Source organism: Triticum urartu, chromosome 4A, assembly GCF_056163025.1.
Source record: "Triticum urartu cultivar PI428250 chromosome 4A, HENAU_Tu73, whole genome shotgun sequence".
NCBI lineage: Eukaryota > Viridiplantae > Streptophyta > Magnoliopsida > Poales > Poaceae > Triticum > Triticum urartu.
The window spans coordinates 436,034,484-436,055,328 of record NC_141876.1 but is presented as its reverse complement, the minus strand read 5'-3'; the positions used below and the strand labels follow the sequence as shown (position 1 = coordinate 436,055,328).

At 44.9% G+C, this 20,845-nt stretch overlaps 1 non-coding gene across 1 annotated transcript; it reads right to left on the bottom strand.

Moving 5' to 3' along the window:
- Positions 1 to 17,202: 17,202 nt before the first annotated feature.
- On the bottom strand, positions 17,203 to 20,845 carry LOC125551939 (uncharacterized). Its single transcript, XR_015601310.1, has 3 exons — positions 20,461 to 20,845; positions 19,068 to 19,142; positions 17,203 to 17,484 (listed from the first exon to the last, which is right to left on the bottom strand). It is a non-coding gene; the product is annotated as an uncharacterized LOC125551939 (transcript).

The following is a 20,845-nucleotide window of genomic DNA, read 5'->3' as shown; positions in this document are numbered from 1 at the left end:
AGAACGTTTCAGACTCCAAAAAGGAATAGGTATGTGGTACGGTAAGTAAACCGACTCCAAAACAGTTCTACAAGGAATTTTTCTCCATTTTGGAATAAATAAGAAAATAGGAAAATAAGAAGTAGTCCGAAAAGGACACGAGGCGTCCACGAGGGTGGAGGGCGCGCCTACCCCCCTGGGCGCACCCCCTGCCTCGTGGGCACCTCGTGTGCCCTTCGGACTCCGTTTTCTTGCATGATACTTCTTTTGGTCGGTAAAAATTCATTATATAATCTCCCGAAGGTTTTGACCATTGTACCACGCAAATATCTCCTGCTTTTGTTTCGAGTTGTTTTCCTGACAGATCTAGATCACCATGACGTCTTCAAGCGCCCCCAAGGACAAGTTTTTCGAGAAGGCCATCAACCCCTACCTCGCAGAGGTGCTGCAACACCCTCAAACCATTGAGATGCGTGAGGGGGTGTTGCACATCCGCGATGTTGAGAGACCAAGGAGGACCGGAAGCTTGGAGACAAGACTCGAAGCAATGGAGCAACAAGTTTTCAAGTGCCACGGGATGGTGGAACGTGGACTCGACGCCAACCACATGATGATCGCGGAGTTCACCAACAACCATAAGCTGGATGCCAAGAACATTGGGGAGACCATCTTCAAGCTTCACGAGAAAATCGAGCACCTCCAAGCCCAGATCTATGACCTGCAAAACCAAAACTGTGAGTATGAATATAGATTCAAGAGGATGAGTTTGGCTATAGATTTGAGGATCCCGGAGACTCGATCATCCTTCTATGATGGTGAGCCTATGCCTTGGAAGATGGACGACAAGCCTACATCATCAACAACTCCAACATCACCACCTTCGGGGAAAGAGACATAAATACATGGGTATGGGCACTCCCCTTGGCAACTGCCAATCTTGGGGGAGGTGCCCCGGTATCGTATCACCATCACACTTCTATCTTTACCGTTTTTCTTAGTTCGATCCTTTTGGTTATATCTTCATCTAGTAGGATAAAGTTTAGTATGATCTAGCTTTGAGTTTTGTGTTGATCCTTATCTATGTAATCGAGTCCATGAGCTATATATAGTAAAGAATTAGTCTTGAGTCAAGGGCCTGGTTATCTTGCTATGATCTTGAGGGAATAAAAGAAAAAAAAGAAAAAAGAAAGAATAAAAAGAAATAAAGACTCGATCATCCTTCTATGATGGTGAGCCTATGCCTTGGAAGATGGACGACAAGCCTACATCATCAACAACTCCAACATCACCACCTTCGGGGAAAGAGACATAAATACATGGGTATGGGCACTCCCCTTGGCAACTGCCAATCTTGGGGGAGGTGCCCCGGTATCGTATCACCATCACACTTCTATCTTTACCGTTTTTCTTAGTTCGATCCTTTTGGTTATATCTTCATCTAGTAGGATAAAGTTTAGTATGATCTAGCTTTGAGTTTTGTGTTGATCCTTATCTATGTAATCGAGTCCATGAGCTATATATAGTAAAGAATTAGTCTTGAGTCAAGGGCCTGGTTATCTTGCTATGATCTTGAGGGAATAAAAGAAAAAAAAGAAAAAAGAAAGAATAAAAAGAAATAAAGAGATCATATTGATCTTATGGTGAGTAACGACTTCACATATAAAGAGTATGATGAATAAAAGTTGTTGAGAGTTGACAAACATAGTTTTGGTCATCGTTGCAATTAATAGGAAGTAATAAAGAAAGAGAGGTTTTCACATATAAATATACTATCTTGGACATCTTTTATGATTGTGAGCACTCATTAAAATATGACATGCTAAAAAGTTGATGTTGGACAAGGAAGATAATGTAATGGTTTATGTTTTCTTATATCCAAAACAAATTATATTGTCATGGATCATCCAACATGTTGAGCTTGCCTTTCCCCCTCATGCTAGCCAAATTCTTTGCACCAAGTAGAGATACTACTTGTGCTTCCAAATATCCTTAAACTCAGTTTTGCCATGAGAGTCCACCATATCTACCTATGGATTGAATAAGATCCTTCAAGTAAGTTGTCACTGTTGCAAGCAATAAAAATTGCTCTCTAAATATGTATGATATATCAGTGTGGAGAAAATAAGCTTTATATGAGCTTGTGATATGGAAGAAATAAAAGCGACAGAGTGCATAATAAAGATCCCTATCACAAGTGGCAATATAAAGTGACATTCTTTTGCATTAAGATTTTGTGCATCCAACCATAAAAGCACATGACAACCTCTGCTTCCTTCTGCGAAGGGCCTATCTTTTATTTTTGTCTTATACCTTATACAAGAGTCATGGTGATCTCCACCTTTCCTTTTTACACTTTATCCTTTGGCAAGCATTGTGTGTTGGAAAGATCCTAATATTTATATATCTAATTGGATGTGGGTTTTCATAAAGCATTATTGTTGACATTACCCTTGAGGTAAAAGGTTGGGAGGCAAAACTATAAGCCCCTATCTTTCTCTGTGTCCGATTAAAACTTCATACCCATAAGTATTGCGTGAGTGTTAGCAATTGTGAAAGACCAAATGATAGTTGAGTATGTGGACTTGCTGAAAAGCTCTTATATTGACTCTTTCCGATGTTATGATAAATTGCAATTGCTTCAGTGACCAAGACTATATTTTGCTAGTTTTCAGTGAAGTTTCTGATTCATACTTTACATTGTGAATAGATTGTTACTTTAGCATAAGAAATCATATGACTATATATATATATATATACATAAACACTATTCTGATCATGGGATCAGAATAATATTCTGATCACAACATGAACTTCCCGAGTAACGCGCCTGACCTTCACCGAGTACTAGGTTGAACTTCAGCCAAAAGGTCTCCAAATGGGGCTTGTGATATACCGTTGGATAGCTATGGACATCAGTATCATGACCCAAGTTAAATTTTTGGCAAAATGTGAGCAGTTTTGAAAACCGTTTTTTCTTCATACAAAAAACGTGAATCGTATTTTCGATCGCATTTTTAAATCGTTTATCGGAATGAGGCAAATAATATGGTGTTGGAAAGCTGCTGCAAAACCACTCCTTCCACATGTTTAAACTTTTCTCTAATTCCCTATGGTTAAAGAGTAATTCGGAAAATCATAAAATTTCACAAACCGAACACCCGAGTTCGTATTTTTGACGCCATTTCTAAACGGCTAATCCAATTGAGGCAAATAATATGGCGTCGGAAAGCTTATGAACATGCTCTACTTTTTTATGTTAAAAGTTTTTTTCTAATTTTGAACGTTTTAAAAGTAATTTAGAAAACGATACAAGTTTCACCGAGTTCGTATTTTCGAGCTAATTTTTTAACCGTACGTACAAATGCAGCAAATGATATGGCGTTGGAAAGCTTGAAGAAATGCGAAACTTTTTTGTATGTATTGTTTCTCCTAATTCATTACGGTTTTATGTCAGTTTTGAAAATGGTTAAAACGTATTTTTACCGTAATTTCTACAAACTTTATCGGAATGGGGCAAATAATATACCACTGAAAAGCTACGGAAAATGCGAAACTTTTTCATGTTGATGGTTTTCTCTGATTCCTATCCGTTTTCAAGTAATTTCGAAAACGGCGGGATCATGCGTTCTGCCTATATCGCGAAACAGATTCTTCGAAAATGCACCGCGTGAAGAACCTGAACTTCTCGGCGCGTGTACCTGAACTTCACTCTGTTTGTCACGTGATTTTTTTTTGCTTGTAGATCTTCATCCACTACTCGTAGCTCTCCATCCCACTCACGGGAATTGAGCGGGTGATATACCGATGGAAAGTTGCTGTAAACACGCAACTTTCCCGTGTTGATCATTTTTTCATACTCGCGACGATTTTAAAAGTTTTTCATCTGAAATTCATTCAGTGTAGTAGGTGAACTTCCTGCTGTTTTCACGTTGAACTTATGTGACATATTTTCGTTTATAATTTTCTCATCCATTCGTTAGTGTTACACAGATGATATTCTTTTTGTACAAACCTCTCTCACAATAATTTTTTAATTTTTTCCGACCGAGGTCTTGAACTTACACAAATGATATTCCTGCCATTTTGAAGTAAATTAGAAAATGATGAGATCATGATTTCTCCCTTCATCGCGAACGGAAACGCATTGCATGAAGTAGTTGAACTTCTCGAGCATGTCTGTTTGAACCTCACTCTGTTTTTGACGTGTTATTTTTTGTAGTGCGTGAAGTAGTTGAACTTCTTGGGCATGTCTGTTTGAACCTCAATCTGTTTTTGAACGTGTTGTTTTTTGCACTATGTGAAGTAGTTGAACTTCTGGGGCATGTCTGTTTGAACCTCACTCTGTTAGAATTTATTTGTATTTTTCTTATATGAAATACACACCATGTAGCACGTGAACTTCCAGTTGTTATCACTTTGAACCTCTCTCTGGTTTGAGAGAATTATTTTAAAACACAAAAAACTACATTTTTATGTATTTTGGGAATCTAAATACATGATGAACCTCTCTCACAAGAATTTTTTGAACTTTTCCTCACCGAGCACTTGAACTTCTAGCAACCATTTTTTCGTTTATGAGTTGTTTTTAAAAGTGCAAAAAATGGCGTTGTGTTTTTAATTTTTTGAACATGTAAATCCTAGGTTTTAATAAACTCCGAACTTTGGTGTCATTCCAATTTGAACTTCATCTTTTTATATTTTGATTAAAGAATTGTATTCGATTTTATACGAAAAAAATCGAGCATGGAAATACAAGGTGAACCTCTCTCGCAAGGATTTTTGAACCTCCCCGGACAGAGCACTTGAACTTCTTTCAACAAAAATTTTATGCTTTTATTTTTCTATACTTTTATTCTCACCTGAAATGCACTCCTTGCACTAGTTGAACTTCTCATTGTTTTCACCTTGAACTTCTGTCACTTATTTTTGTTCAACCTCTCTCACAAGAATTTTTGAACTTTCTCGGGTCGAGCACTTGAACTTCTAGCAACAAATTTTTTGGACTTTGCCTTTTTATTTCTTTTTTCTCTCATATGAAATGCACACCACACAGTAAATGAACTTCTGACAGTTATCAAACCGAACTTCTCTCTATTTCGTTTTCGTAACAGAAAAAGTCTGAGTTTTTTATATACATCAAACCCCTCTAACTTTTTATTTGAACTTCTTTGTGTATTTTTTTAGAAATGTGAAAATTGGAGTTCTATTAGAAACATCGAACTTCTTCGTTATTTTCAATTGAACTTATTGGTTTATTTCTTTAGTAATTGTAAACTCTGAAACTTCTGAAATGGTTAAACATACAAAACAAAATTATGTTTTTTCCATTTTTCTAGAAGTCACTATGTTACATCTTGTGAACTTTTTATTTTTTTTCATGACATTCTATTCATTTTTTTGCTTTTGGTGAAATGGCCTAGGCAGTCCCTTTTTCTCATTTGATGAATTTCTTCTGTATGTAGTACATGTGAACTTCGGAATTTCCGAAACATTAACTTAATGTGCTATTGAAAATCAAGAAAATTATGCACAACAAAACACATACACTGCACGTGCTTCATGCACAACCAACACATACACTTCCTAGAAACGGAAATAATTTAAGACCAAAAAAACCTAGGACAACAGCAGCAGCTAATTTGTCTCAAAAATCTTTTTCCTCTCGCACTCAAGCTAAACTTCAGTAGCAGGGCACGAACAACAGTTTGATGGTGCCTGAGAGGACGCCACGGACAGCAGCTAGCTGCTGGGAGAAGCTTTGTCACTACGGGGGAAGAGGGAGGTCGGGAGGAACAGGACGGTGACCAAAGTTTTTCTAGAAACAAACACTGGAGGAGGCAGAGGGGCTGAGAGTCTCGGTGTTAGTGTTCTATACAGGAGATGGCAAAGGCGACCTGCTGGTAGTGGTGGCTGGCGACCCAGCAGCTCGGTAGCCCTCTGGTCGGAGGGCTGCGTGCAAGATCTGTAACCCAACCGCCTTTTTTCTCTCTGCCGGATGTGGCCACCAAGCAGCAGGTCATACCCTCATCTTGCTGCAGGTCGAGCCCTCCTCGAGGTGCAGGTAGGCACGGTGGATGGCGAGAGAGAGAGGAGCAGTCCACGACGACGGTTGGCGCAGTCCGCGGCGACCACAGCGCCCACGGAGGTCATCCCTAGCCTGTATGGACCGGGATCTTGCCGGATCCATGCGTGCAGGCGGTCACTGGGGTGGCAGTTGCGGCGGCGGCGTGCTGGATGTGGCGGGCACGGTGATGGGAGGGTTTGCGGAGACGGCGACGCACGGGGTCCGAGGCGGCACCGACGAGCTGGGGTGTGTGGTGGCGGCGGCGTCGCGTGGGGTCAGGGGCGGCGGTGCGCGGGCTCCGTGTAGTTCGATTGAAAATTTCTTTTTTAACCATTTTTGTGTTTTTCCTTTTTTTTAATTTGAGCTTCCTCATTTTATTCTTTAGTAACGAGCAAAATCTGAGTTTTTTATATACTTCGAACTTCTTTGTTTTATGAATTTGAATTCAAATAAGTATCAAACTATTTTTTTTAAATTGAACTTCATACTTTTATTTTTCCTAGAAACATAAATAATTTGAGTTTTTTCGTATACATCAAACTACTCTGTTATTTTATTTTGAACTTCTCAATTTTATTTTGTTTAGTAGCAAGGAAAAATTGATTTTTTAAATCGAACTTCTTAGTTTTTAAAATCTAAACTTCTCGGGTTTTTTGTAACAGTGAAAATCAAATGCTCTGTTATTCTAAATTAAACTTCCAGGACTTTCTTTATTTTGAAAAAACAAAATTTTGGATTTTTTTTAACTTTGAAGTACACCATTATTTTAACTTGAACTTCTAGGTTTTTTAGATACGGGGAATATCCATTTTATATAAACTTTTTTGAACTACTCTGTTTTTGAAATTTGAAATTCTTGGTTTGTAATAAACATCAAACTTTTTTCTTATTTAAATTTGAACTTCTAGGGTTTTTTTAAATGAGAAAAATCCGTCTTTTAAGTTTTTTTTGAATTTCTTTGTTATTTTAATTTAAACTTCTTGGTTGTATTCTTTAGTAACGAGGATTTTGCAGTTTTGTAATTAAAATTGAACCGCTCCTACTTTACTTTGAACTTCTAGTTTTTTTAGAAACCATGAAATTTTGACATATATAAAAAATCAAGAATATAAAGGTCACCACATTTTAAGTTTTCTAATTGGATTAACCTTTTACTTTATGTGAACTTCTGTTTTTTCTATATTCAAAGTTCTCACGTGTTTTCCCAAGTGAAGTACGGAAAGAAAGTGATTGAAAAACACTAGAACGCTAACCCCCTGGTTTTGTAGCATTAGTTTTCAATGGTACGTTAGCATTTCCCCCCATTTTTGTATGCCGTTTTCAAAACTATAGTTGTTACTTTTTTTCTGCTAGTAGATCATCACCCAAAGAAGCTTCATTTCAAAATAAAAGGAGGAAAAAATTCCATTTTGATCAAGGTTGTACTGGAGTCCAAAATATACAACATGCACTAATGCGTGCACGTTTTTCTTTTTGCAGCATAGCTTTGTTCTATATAGAAGAATATTCTTCTTCATAAGTTAATTAATAATTACATAATTGAGAAGCAGAGTGCCACGTGAGAAGAGGTGGCCTTTTTCTCCACCACAACTTCATTTCTGTTTCCCTATCCACTCACCACACATCACCGAACAAAGAACTTTGTCCCTCTTTTTTTCTAAACTTTTAGGAGTGGGATCTCTGAACATTCTGCTTAATTTTGCTTCTTCACTAGACCGCATCATTAGTAGTGCGGATGCTGCTCTCCTGGAACTCACCCTAAACTACTTTTTTCAGACGAGCGGGTTCTCTCAAGTTGAACTTCTATTGTTTTGTTTTTGACTTTCTTCCCTTCTTTTTCACCTCTGAACATCTGACAGTTTAACTTAATGTATCTTTGTACACTTCTCTTATTCATATGTATGTGAACGCGGTGCCGTCTAATTTGTATATAACATAAAACTAGAATTGACCACAAATAAAAACAAATAGAAGATCAGAATTCCCAAAACCAAAAGTTTCACATCAGTTAACCATGCACGTTCAGAGTAACAACTGTCAGGAACATCTGACAGTTTAACTTAATGTATCTTTGCATGGAGTAGTATTTTTCTTAGGAATGAAAAAGTATGCTCACAGACATTTAGACGAGCACCTTCCATGCAAACTAAACAAATAGTCACTCTGAACTCTGGTATTGCAAAGATATCGAACAGAGACAATGATCGAGCTGGGAACGATGGCCACACCGTGTTGGGTGCTGAAGAGGTGATGGGACAGCGCCTACCACCGCCGGTGGTATGAGCCAGGAGGGGGAGGAGCGGCATGGATCTGTCTAGGCGGCGGCGCGTCGGGCGGTGAGTGGCGGGGGTCAGCGAAGGTAGTGCAGACCCGAGGGGATGGCTCTGGAGTGGCCGTCCGGACCCGCTGGGGATGGCGGCTGCTCGATCCATGGCATGGGACGGCGGTTACGCGCGGCTGGCTGCAGGTCGTGGCCTCCACCATCTGAAGTTCAACGTCTCCTCCATTTGCAGCATAGCACCCAATCCGCGCATGAGCTGGTGGTCGTCGGAGTCTCGGAGAGTGGACGGTGGTGAAGGATCATCGTCGGATCCGGCGATCTCGAGGTGCTCTGTCAGGTGGTGCGGCGCGTCGTCGGTTGGGGAGGGCTCCTGCGGTGTCGCCGGCTTGGGGCGGGGCGGCGGCGGCGTCGCCGGCTAGGGGCGGGGCGCGGTGTCGCCGGTTTGGGGCGGGGCGGCGGCAGCGTCGCCGACTAGGGGGCGGGGCGACGGCTGTGTGACGGCGGTGTCGCCGTTTTGGGTGGGTGGTGTGGGAGGTGGGTGGGATGGGTTGGGCAGGGGCAGCAGGGGTGTCCGGGAGGTGGCGCGGCGGCGGGGATTCCGGTAGGTCGGGCGGTGTCGCATCGGGGCGCGGGGGTGGGGGGTTGGGACGGGGGTGGGTCACGACAGCGATTGGATCGGGGGATGGGGAGGTGTGGGCAGTCCGTGTTTTTTCTTTTTGTTTCTCCGGAGTCCGGGAACACCTCATCGCGCCTATAAGGCGCGCCGTGATCCGAATAACTATTCTGATCCTGGGATCAGAATAGTGCTACTATATATATATATATATGTTGCTATTCTAAGAATGATCATGATGCCCTCATGTCCGTATTTTTATTTTATCGACACCTCTATCTCTAAACATGTGGACATATGTTTTGATTTCGGCTTCCGCTTGAGGACAAGCGAGGTCTAAGCTTGGGGGAGTTGATACGTCCATTTTGCATCATGCTTTTATATCGATATTTATTGCATTATGGGATGTTATTACACATTATGTCATAATACTTATGCCTTTTCTCTCTTATTTTACAAGGTTTACATGAAGAGGGAGAATGCCGGCAGCTAGAATTCTGGGCTGGAAAAGGAGCAAATATTAGAGACCTATTCTGCACAACCCCAAAAGTCCCGAAACTCCACGAGAGTCAGTTTTGGAATATATAAAAAATATTGGGCGAAGAAAGCACCAAAGGGGGGCCACCCACCATCCACATGGGTGGGGGCGCGCCCTACCCCCTGGGCGCGCCCCCTGCCTCGTGGGCCACCTGGCAGGCCACCGATGCCCATCTTCTAGTATAAGGTGTATTTTGCCCTAAAAATCAGAAGGAAGCTTTCGGGACGAAGCGTCGCTGTCACGAGGCGGAACCTTGGCAGAACCAATCTAGGGCTCCGGCGGAGCTGTTCTGCCGGGGAAACATCTCTCCGGGAGGGGGAAATTGTCACCATCGTCATCACCATCGATCCTCTCATCGTGAGGGGGTCAATCTCCATCAACATCTTCACCAACACCATCTCCTCTCAAACCCTAGTTCATCTCTTGTATCCGATCTTTGTCTCAAAACCTCAGATTGGTACCTGTGGGTTGCACGTAGTGTTGATTACTCCTTGTAGGTGATGCTAGTTGGTTTATTCATGATAACCCACAAGTATCGGGGATCGCAACAGTTTTCGAGGGTAGAGTATTCAACCCAAATTTATTGATTCGACACAAGGGGAGCCAAAGAATATTCTCAAGTATTAACAGTTGAGTTGTCAATTCAACCGCACCTGAAAGACTTAATATCTGTAGCAAAGTATTTAGTAGCAAAGTAATATGGAAGTAACGATAATGGTGGCAAAAGTAGCAGTATTGGTTTTGTAGTGATTGTAATAGTGGCAACAGAAAAGTAACTAAGCAAAGATCAATATGTGAAAAGCTCCTAGGCAATGTGTCAGTGATGGATAATTATGTCGGATGCAATTCCTCAAGCAATAGTTATAACATAGGGTGACACAGAACTAGCTCCAGTTCATCAATGTAATGTAGGCATGTATTCTGAATATAGTCATACGTGCTTATGGAAAAGAACTTGCATGACATCTTTTGTCCTCCCCTCCCATGGCAGCGGGGTCCTAATGGAAACTAAGGGATATTAAGGCCTCCTTTTAATAGAGTACCGGACCAAAGCATTAACACTTAGTGAGTACATGAACTCCTCAAACTATAGTCATCACCGGGAGTGGTCCCGACTATTGTCACTTCGGGGTTACCGGATCATAACACATAGTAGGTGACTATTGACTTGCAAAATAGGATCAAGAACTCACATATATTCATGGAAACATAATAGGTTTAGATCTGAAATCATGGCACTCGGGCCCTAGTGACAAGCATTAAGAATAGCAAAATCATAGCAACATCAATCTCAGAACATAATGGATACTAGGGATCAAACCCTAACAAAACTAACTCGATTACATGATAAATCTCATCCAACCCATCACCGTCCAGCAAGCCTACGATGGAATTACTCACGCACGACGGTGAGCATCATGAAATTGGTGATGGAGGAAGGTTGATAATGACGATGGCGGCGGATTCCCCTCTCCGGAGCCCTGAACGGACTCCAGATCAGCCCTCTCGAGAGAGATTAGGGCTTGGCGGCGGTTCCGTATCGTAAAACGCGATGAATCCTTCCCTTTGTTTTTTTTCTCCCCGAACATGAATATATAGAGTTGGAGTTGAGGTCGGTGGAGCCTCAGGGAGCCCACGAGACAGGGGGCGCGCCCCAGGGGGGTTGTGACACCCCCGATTTGACCGTACACTAATCATACACGCAAATGTGTACGATCAAGATCAGGGACTCACCGGAAGATATCACAACATAACTCTAGACACAAACTAAAATAATACAAGCTTTATATTACAAGCCAGGGGCCTCGAGGGCTCGAATACATCAGCTTGAATACACAAGAGTCAGCGGAAGCAACAATATCTGAGTACAGACATAAGTTAAACAAGTCTGCCTTAAGAAGGCTAGCACAAAAGCAACAACGATCGAAAAGGCAAGGCCTCCTGCCTGGGATTCTCCTAACTACTCCAGGTCGCCAGCGCTCGTCTTGTAGTAATAGGCACCCTCGGGGTAGTATTAATCATCAGTGGTGCCGTCTGGCTCCTGGGATCTGTCATCTGGTCGCAACAATCGGGTATGGGGGGAAAAGAGGTAGCAAAGCAACCGTGAGTACTCATCCAAAGTACTCGCAAGACTTACATCAGATCTAAACTAAGTATGCATCTGTATCAAATGAATGGGTTGTATCTGTGGACTAAACTGCAGAATGCCAGAAGAGAAGGGGAAAGCCTAACCTATCGAAGACTAACATCTTCAAGCATCTTCAAGCATATAGAAGAGTACAGATCAACATAATGTGAAGTAGTAGTAGTAGTAGTAGTAGTGTTACCAACCTCGGCCAGAGATCCTTTCTCGACTCCCTGTGAGAAAGCAATCCCAGAGCCATACTATCCAGTTATCACCTCAAGTATCCAGTTCTAATTGTATCGATCGGGATACAACTCCAAGTGTCCGTTACCGTAGGACAGGCTATCGATAGATGTTTCGTTCCCTGCAGCGGTGCACCAACTTACCCACCACGCTCGATTAACTCCGGCCGGACACACTTTCCTGGGTCATGCTCGGCCTCAGCCAAACAATACGCCGCTACCCGACCTAGGCTTAATAGAGAGGTCAAGCACGCCGGACTAAACCTATGCCCCCAGGGGTCTTGGGCCATCGCCCCGAGAACTCCCGCACGTTGCGTGGGCGGCCGGTGAGCAGACCTAGCTACCTCCTTCAAAAAGGCAGGTGATTACCAGTCCAACCCGGCGCGCGCCGCTCAGTCGCTGACGTCTATTAAGCTTCGGCTGATGGATACGACGCAGAACACCCATACTATGCCCACGTGATGGTTACTGCTATCACGCGGGGCACCGGCGGCCAGGGAAGGCGCGTGCGGCGGGCAATGGTGAGCGCTTGCGGGGCTGCAACAACGAAGTAGCAAGGGCGTGCGGCAACGGGCACGAGGCGCTGCTGCAGCGGCGGCAGCGCGGTCGCAGCGGGCAAGCGATGGATGCAGCGTTGGCGGGGTCGCGGCGGGCGCGGGCAGTGGGCGGTGCTAGCGGCAGTAGGCGGACAAAGGCGGCGGACAGAGGCGGGGGCGACGCCAGCGCATGGCGGAAGCAGCGGGCAGTAGCAACGTCGACTGCAATTACAGGAAGTCGCGGCAATAGCAACTAGCGGCAGCAGGCCAGCACGGTGCGTGACCATGGCAAGCACGGCGTGGCCAGCGGCTAGAGGGTGCGGGGGGTGGAGCGCCAGTGGCTCGAGGCGAGCGCGGCCAAGGCGCGCATGGAGAAGAACTCCGAGCACGGCGACAGAAGGACATAAGCGACGCTACGGCGGTGGAAACAAGGGGGAACGGGGGGGAACTTGCACGACAGCTCACTGTGAAGCTCAAGAGGACTCGGGGAAGCCGAAGGAACTCGGGGCGGCGCGGATCGAACGGCGGGCGGTGGCGGCACCGAAGTTGAAGACGAACTCGATCCCGTCGTTGTAGGGCTCCCCGGCATTGACTCGGTGTTGTAGAAGGTGTAGGCGACGAAGGCAGTTCCCCGGGACACGATGGGGCGGTGCGGGGCAGCTGGAGGCCGCGGTGATGACGACGACAAGGTGACGACGGCGTCGAGCGACGTGGGGGAAGAGATGCCATAAGGAGTGCGGGGTGGATCTGGGAGGCGAGGAGGCAAGTGGGGAGGGGAGACGGGGAAGCCTGAGGCATCTGGGCCTTATCCCCTCCGGGACGGCGCCGGCGAGTCGATTCGACGGGAGCAAGCTCCTGTTCGGGCGCGGTGGTGAACATAAGAAGACGATCGGGGAGAAGATGGGCTGGGCTTGGCCGGGTGGGCCGAGGCCCATGGGGGCAGGGGGCCTCTCTCTTGTTTCCCCTTTTTCTTTTTCTTTTTATTTCTAATGCTCTTTTCTTTTTATAGAAAATGCTTTGCAATATTTGAGCTGCCAAAAGTGGTTCTGTAAAATGTGGGACTTGGCCAAATAAATATATTACAATATTTGGCAACTTCCACAAAAAGTTTGGGAGGAGTTTGAATTGATTTGAATTTTTCACAAATGGAAAAGCATTTAAAAATGCTGATTTGGAACTGCTTTAATTCCTAGGAGAAAGTAGCTATCTCAAATGATGTTGAATCACTCATGACATTTAGTTAGGGAATATTTGCAACCCACCGAACATTTTTGTTTTACTGTTTGGAGAAATAATTTATTTGACTTTATTTTAAAATTGAATTTGAATTGGTTTTGAATCAAAGTGAGATTAGCAACAGTAACAGTGATGACTTGGCATCATTAGTAGGGGATTACTGTAGCTTGATTGTCCGGCGTTACAAATCTCCTCCACTACAAGAAATCTCGTCCCAAGATTTAAGAGGTGGAGTAAGGGGGAAGCTATAAGGACGAATGTCTGAAAGGATCAGCATCCGGCAGTTATCTTAAGGAAGGAGATTTTAGAAGCACCAGGACGTGTCGAGAGTGCTAAACGGAGATTCAACAAGTTTCAACCAGGTAGGCATCAAGCTGATGCCTATAACAGGTGAAGAAGGGGGTTCAAAGCAATGAGGCATAATGTCGCCTCTGATACCGGAATGAATCATGGTGAGGAAGTTAGCTAGTGATTTACATACGAAGCCAAGTGTAAAGAATATTTCAGAATCAAGGTTGTACAGGAGAGTCGGGTTTCGATCATGTGGAACTGTGGGTTATGGGCCCACCATGTGGTTCAAAAGTAGGAAGGACGCTGACATATTGCACGATCATGGTAGCAAGGCATGTCAGAGGATAGCCTGTCAGTTATGTTGGCAACAATGTTGGTACCCAGGGCGAGGGACGAAGAGAACCATTTTCCTGCTCGTTGAGACGAGGCGGACCAATAGGCAAAGTTCTCATCCATCGGTGGTTACCGGAACGTCAACAACAATAATAACAGGGTCTTACTGACAAATTGTACACCGAGGTGTTTACATAAGTAGGAAATTATCTCTACTTAGATAAGTTAGTTTACCGGAAAGGTTAAACAAAAGAATGGAAAGGAAAATATGATTAGTACATTAATCAGAATAATGGAAAGGAAAATGTGGTTAAACACAATTATCAGGAGTATATCCTTCCCAAGGACAAGCAGAGGATGATATCCATGATAGGATAGTAAGTAGATAACCAATTAGGTAAAGGGGCGAGGGAATTCTTGATGTTACCCGTACAACGGTGTTTGGATAATTGATCAAGAAACATTTGGCATTATGCTTCCAATGTTCTTGTTGATGTTTGAGTACCACAATCGTGCTTCGGGATAGCATTGACATGGCCATCGGGTAAAGGTCGGACCTTGGATTCACAACGGATCCATCGGGAATTTCTAGAACAACTCATGAAATTTATAGATGGGGATGTGGCCGATGGGTTCAGCTGCAATCCATCAACATATCAAAAAGGATGTAATTCCAAAATTATATGAACAAGTTTGTGTTGGGGAAAAGACAAGAATGTTGTCGATGATAACACAAATCATCGAGGGGCAATGATTGTATTTCTCATAATGAATTCAATTGATATCCTGGAAGAGCTCGGAATGTTGATGATGATCACGACACATTTGTCGAGATATTACAAGATGTAATCGATTGGCGATGACATCAAGTCAAAGGAATGGTGAAGCGAAAGGTTATTGGAACCAAGGGTACGGCACAAACTCGAAACCGAGCTCACCGTTCAAGGCGAAACGATATGATGAGGAAAATCGACGTAAGCTTAGCTCATCATCAAAAATCATGCTCCGGGAATGAGGACCAGGTAGCACAGTTAAAATCAACACGATACTGATATAGCCGATCAGGCTAGAAATGACGTGATCGAGTACAAGCTCGTCAGTAAAGAAGATTACTAATAGTTGTTTAATCGCGATGCGGACTTGATTCAGTTATCGATGTCCTTGAGTGTTTAAAGACTCAGAGCCTGTGAAAAATTGGAATCAGTGAGAATGTAGTACTAGATGGAGAACTCATAAGAAGTTATGCAGTTATGTGATAATCTCGAGATACCAGGGTGTAGTACTCGATGAAAGATCAAAGTAAAGGTTGGGCTGGTGTATTGATCCATAGAAGACAAGTGCTTAAACTTGCCCGAGAAATGGGAACAAAGAAGAACATATGGTCGGAACCACAATTGCAAAGGATCAATTCACAGATATAAGATGATATTATATCAAGGAAATAGTTGTTATTACAATAAGCTTCCATGATAGGATCTACATCGTGTCCATGGGCATGAACACAAGTTCAAGGTCGAATCCCACTTCTTCAATGTATAACCTTCCATTCACCTCTTGCTTTTCAAAAATGACATTAGTTGTTGAAAGTTTTACCTGGTGCAATACCAGATAATTTGACCCGTGAAATCTTTCGGGTTCACACGGATTAAAGAAGGCATAGGTTCAACCCATCGGGGCATCGTAGAAACATATACCACAAACTTCAGGAGTAAATAACACAGCCTCAAAAGCAGAGCATGGTTGACAAAAGTAGAGGATACAATTTACCAAATGCATTATGTATCATGGAAAGAACTCACAAGAATTTTGGGTGTGAAGGACATTGTCGGATAATAACCCGATAATGGGTCTGGCGGTCCACAACAGGGCTGATGTGAGTATCGGTACTCATTTAGAGGAAGAAGGAATGCAAAGGCATTGGATTATAGAAACAACTGACTAACTCAAAGCTCAGATGCAAAGGAATTATGAATTCCAAGACAAGGAATCAGAAGCAATGCTCTGATTAGGGATGGACAATTTGAATAGACTTAGGGGTACAATCGATGGCAATTTGGTTGGTCGAGATCTAGCTCATGCTTAAAATCTGAGTCGAAAGGATGAATTCTAGGATCTGATTGAGGATTGCGAGCATTCGCGACATTTTGAATCAGTGAACTCAAAAATGATAATGACAAGGGATGCCAATAATATTACAAGACTTATGGGATTAATCATAATGCAAGCAAGCAAGAATTTCAAGAGCAATAGGTTGCTTAGGATTTTCGGAAGACCGAATAGCATTTCAAAGAATTTTTGTGAAACACATGATCAACTGGGGATGAACGAATCCTCGATAAGTGTGAGGAATTATTTGTAGGGGTATTCGGGTGGCAAAGAACTGCAAGGCAGTAGGCACAAATTATTCTCGAAACAATAGAGAGAATTTCGAGGTATCTTATAATAACAAGATCAACGGGGAATGATTGTATGAATGCAAGTGTACGTGGTTATCCATAGAGGTTTATCGATGGATGGGAATTGCAAAAGCAATGGCACAAAGTCTCGAGAGAACATCATAGAGTATCCTCGAAATCTTCTAGTGCAACAGACGATCATCGGTAATAAGGTGCTCTCCGGGTGAAAGTATTTACGAGAACCTAGAGTTAGAGTTAGCAAAACCATTTAACCCGAATAGAAGAGAGATCAGAGTCCCAGATTATAGACGAGTAAAATATCCTAATACCACCCATATGGCGACGTGGGCCCGTAAGCCACACAACCATGTTAGTAAAACAGTTTCCATCGACTAGACTCAACTTCGGTCAAGGAGTGTGGAAGGGGGTTCCTATAGGCAGTCGGCTCTGATACCAACTTGTGACACCCTCGATTTGACCATACACTAATCATACACGCAAATGTGTACGATCAAGATCAGGGACTCACGGGAAGATATCACAACACAACTCTAGACACAAATTAAAATAATACAAGCTTTATATTACAAGCCAGGGGCCTCGAGGGCTTGAATACATCAGCTCGAATACACAAGAGTCAGTGGAAGCAACAATATCTAAGTACAGACATAAGTTAAACAAGTCTGCCTTAAGAAGGCTAGCACAAAAGCAACAATGATCGAAAAGGTAAGGCCCCCTGCCTGGAATTCTCCTAAATACTCTAGGTCGCCAGCGACCGTCTTGTAGTAATAGGCGCCCTCGGGGTAGTAGTAATCATCAGTGGTGTCGTCTGGCTCCTGGGATCCGTCATCTGGTCGCAACAATCGGGTATGGAGGAAAAAGAGGTAGCAAAGCAACCGTGAGTACTCATCCAAAGTACTCGCAAGACTTACATTAGATCTAAACTAAGTATGCATCTGTATCAAACGAATGGGTTGTATCTGTAGACTAAACTGCAGAATGCTAGAAGAGAAGGGGAAAGCCTAACCTATCAAAGACTAGCATCTTCAAGCATATAGAAGAGTACATATCAACATAATGTGAAGTAGTAGTAGTGTTATCAACCTCGGCCAGAGATCCTTTCTCGACTCCCTGCGAGAAAGCAATCCCAGAGCCATATTATCCAATTATCACCTCAAGTATCCAGTTCTAATTGTATCGATCGGGATACAACTCCAAGTGTCCGTTACCGTAAGACAGGCTATCGATCGATGTTTTCTTCCCTGCAGGGGTGCACCAACTTACCCACCATGCTCGATTAACTCCGGCCGGACACACTTTCCTGGGTTATGCCCGACCTCAGACAAACAATACGCCACTACCCGACCTAGGCTTAATAGAGAGGTCAAGCACGCCGGACTAAACCTATGCCCCTAGGGGTCTTGGGCCATCGCCGCGGGAACTCCCGCACGTTGCGTGCGCGGCCGGTGAGCAGACCTGGCTACCTCCTTCAAAAATGCAGGTGCTTACCAGTCCAACCCGGTGCGCGCCGCTCAGTCGCTGACATCTATTAAGCTTTAGCTGATGCATACGATGCAGAACACCCATACTATGCCCACGTGATGGTTAGTGCTATCAGGCCAGAGGCCCCTCGGATCAAATATCCAAATCGTAGTGGATTAGGAGCACGCGGTAACGAGCAGAGACCCATGATCGACGTGACCCCATCGCCCCGTCTTGAGTACTTGCGGCAAGGGCTAAGAATTCCCTGCCACGCCTTGTAACTATCTCGCGGGCACCTTCCAGGTCAACCCGACTCCACATCACTCACTATTAAGCTCGCGTGGGTACCCCTCATGGCCGACCCGTCTTTAGTAACATGGTTCAATGTAAAGTCATAGTAACCATAGTAACTATGTGTCTAACACCAAGGGGAAAACCCGAGGAATCACCCCCAGTGAATTCCACTCGATGATATCATCAAGATGAACGTAAGAGGATCCACCCTCAAGGTTCACACTTGAGGGGTTGCACAACGGAGCCGTAATAGAAGTGGTTAAGGAGGAAATCACCCTCGATGACCTCGACCGTATAGCTACACTACAGAGATCTCATCAGGAGTGATGGAAGATGTTCCACCCTCAGCACTTGATGGTAACTCTGTAGAGTCGTACAACTAGGGGGGTGATGTGCGGTGTCGGGGCCTGGACGTTGATCACGTTGATCGAATCATCGAACATAAAGCGAGGCAACTGGGACAAGGTGGCGTCACTGATGGATCTCTAACCAACCTATACTAAGCAGTTTAGGATAAGTAGATAAGGTATGAAAGCAGGTAACAAAAACAGGCTATGCATCAGAGTAGGATCATACATAAAGCAGTAGCAGTTCTAATGCAAGCATGAGAGGGAAAGAAATGGCCGATATCAGAATGCTCAAGGGGGGTTTGCTTGCCTGGTTGCTCGGCTGAAAAGGAAGAAGTGTCGTCGTAGAAGTAGTCGATCACAGGGGCAGCATCAGTCTCGGGGTCTACCGAAGAGAAGAGGGGAAAGAAACAGTAAATACAAAGCACACAAATGCATGACATGGCAATAGGCAAATCTAGGGTATTCTAACGCAGTACTACGCGATACTGGTGAAAGGGGGAAACATGCGGGAAAGTTTTCCCGAAGTTTGGCATTTTTGGACAAATGAACCGGAGGGGGAAGGTTGCATGTTCGCTATGATAGGGACGTGTGGTGGATGAACGGAGAGCGTATGCGGATTCGTCTCGTTTTTCTGAGCAACTTTCATGTATAAAATTTTTTCATTTGAGTTACGGATTATTTTATACGATTTTTCAAAGATAAAAACAATATTATGAAATTATTACTAATTCAAAAATTAATAATAAATTGCTACGGGTACCCAGCTCTGTGCACACAGAAGTGTACACAGAGGATGATAGTGGGGCCCAGGGGTCCCAGTCAGCAGGTACAGTCAGCGTTGGCTGGGTCAACGTTGACCAGTCAACAGAGTCAAAGGGCCCACATGTCATTGACTCTAGGTGTAGATTACTTAGTCTGAATTATCTTTAAACTAGGGGACCACATGTCATTGTCACCTGGGGGGTTAAAATAATTAAAATAATTTAATTAGGAGGATTAGCACTAATCAGGGGATTAGCCCTCCTAATTAAGCAGGGCCGGCCCCACTAGGCAGGGACACATCCGGCCTCTCTGGCTGGCCTCGCACGGGCACAGGGGCGCCGGCGGGCACACAGCAGAAGCCATGGCCGGGGCGGCGGTGTGCGCAGGGCAGCTCACCGGGACAGCGGCGGACCCGACTGGCATAGCAGGGCACCGGCGGCGAGGGAAGGCGCGTGCGGCGTGCAACAGCGAGTGCTCGCGGGGCTGCAACAGCGAAGCAGCAAGGGCGTGCAACAACGGGCATGAGGCGCTAGTGCAGCGGTGGCAGCGCGGTCGCAGCGGGCAAGCGACGGATGCGGCGTTGGCGGGGTCGCGGGCAGTGGGCGGTGCTAGCGGCAGTAGGCGGACGGAGGCGGCGGACAGAGGCAGGGGGCGACACCAGGGCATGGCGAAAGCAGCGGGCAGTAGCAGCATTGACTGCAGTTACAGGAAGTCGCGGCAACAGCAACTAGCAGCAGCAGGCCAGCACGGTGCGCGACCGCGGCAAGCACAGCGCGGCCAGCGGCGAGAGGGTGCGGGGATGGAGCGCCAGTGGCTCGAGGCGAGCGCGGCCAAGGCGCGCATGGAGAAGAACTCCGAGCACGGCGACAGAAGGACATAAGCGACGCTACGGCGGTGGAAACAAGGGGGAACAGGGGGGAACTTGCACGACAGCTCACTGTGAAGCTCGAGAGGACTCGGGGAAGCCGAAGGAACTCGGGGCGGCGCGGATCGAACGGCGGGCGGTGGCGGCACCGAAGTTGAAGACGAACTCGATCCCGTCGTTGTAGGGCTCCCCGGCATTGACTCGGTGTTGTAGAAGGTGTAGGCGACGAAGGCAGTTCCCCGGGACACGATGGGGCAGTGCGGGGCAGCTGGAGGCCGCGGTGATGATGACGACAAGGCGACGACGGCGTCGAGCGACGTGGGGGAAGAGATGCCATAAGGAGTGCGGGGTGGATCTGGGAGGCGAGGAGGCAAGTGGGGAGGGGAGACGGGGAAGCCTGAGGCATCTGGGCCTTATCCCCTCCGGGACGGCGCCGGCGAGTCGATTCGACGGGAGCA